The sequence below is a fragment of the Corvus brachyrhynchos genome, unplaced genomic scaffold, assembly GCF_000691975.1.
Source record: "Corvus brachyrhynchos isolate BGI_N302 unplaced genomic scaffold, ASM69197v1 scaffold45, whole genome shotgun sequence".
Classification (NCBI taxonomy): Eukaryota; Metazoa; Chordata; class Aves; order Passeriformes; family Corvidae; genus Corvus; species Corvus brachyrhynchos.
Genome location: NW_008238361.1, coordinates 683678 through 685014, shown reverse-complemented (window position 1 = coordinate 685014; position 1337 = coordinate 683678).

Sequence of the window (1337 nt, the reverse complement as noted above, 5' to 3'; positions counted from 1 at the left end):
AGCTTCACACTGTCCTTTGTCCCTTTTTCGCCCAGTGCTCCCTCTCCACACGAGCTGTACCTTCTCTCAACCCTGCCTGAAACTGGGAAGGTTTGAGGTGAACCTCGTAAGGTCATTTATCCCTCCCTGCCACGGCAGCAGCAGCAGTGCCCATGCATTTACTGAATGCTCTGCCTGCCAGCTCTGACCGATGGTTGTTCCCTCTCGTGCATCTCGTGTGATGGAGCGTCCCCAACTTTTCCTGACATCTTGCTCAGTTGTTTTGCCGTTCTTCAGTTGTTGCAGCTGATTCCGGGCATTGTTTGCTGAGTGGAATTGGAGTTACTGTTTGTTTCTTCATCGGTGCTTTATCATGCTGCCGTTTCTGTACACTTTGTGTAACTTTTTTTTCTCACAGCTGAAGACGGATTGCACTGCACAGCCTGGGCTGGGTTGGAATGAGGGGTTTGGGGAGGGGAGGTGGTGCCTGCGAGGCCATTGATCCCATCTTTATAACTTTGCCCTTTTAGCTGGGAACAGATGATTTGCGCAGGGGTTGGAGATCTGCGCAGGCAGAATCCGAAGGACCAAACTTTACATAAACCATTTATACTAAATGTTGGGAATGCTGGCAACATAAATCACCTACAGTATCTATTACAAATTTATCACTTTATCAGTATCATCTGTGATAGGAGTGGTCCAAACAGGTGGGGAAGCGAACCATACCTCAGGAAGTTTAGCCTGCTTGGAAATTAATTATTCAGGACACACAGAGCCTGGCCCCTTCAATGTATAGTAATTCTTTCCAGCCAGCATCCAGGCCTCCAACTTCAGTGCAATAATAAATAGGAAAAGTCTCAGGTGAAGCCAGTATTTCAGAGTAATTAATCATCTTCCCCTCACGGTCCCTCCACCTCTCTCTTGGTTTTCTTTAACGAGGGAATTTCAGTAATAAATCTTTAATGATACATGTTAAGAATCCTTCATTAATTCTTGTCCACTTATTTCTCTTTTTTGGGTGCTTTTATGTTGTATGTTGAGAAGTTCAAAGGGATATACAAAAAACCCCTCCATTAAATTTGGCACAGTCTCTAAAGGGATGTTTTGGACGTCGAGTGTCGCATGTTCACTCGGTAATCGGACTTGTTGGTTAATACCAGTTGGATTGTCCAAATCCTGGATACAGGTACCGAGTTACCGCAGGATTACAAAGGAAAAGGGAGAGATGGTTTTTCTGCCGCCCGGTCCGGGGCAGCAGTGCAGCCCCTCAGTGTGGGGCTCGGTGCATGTGCGGGGCAGGCAGAGGCCCGTGGGGCGCGGCCGGACGCGGCGCTGCCCACGCAGCCCTGGCCCTG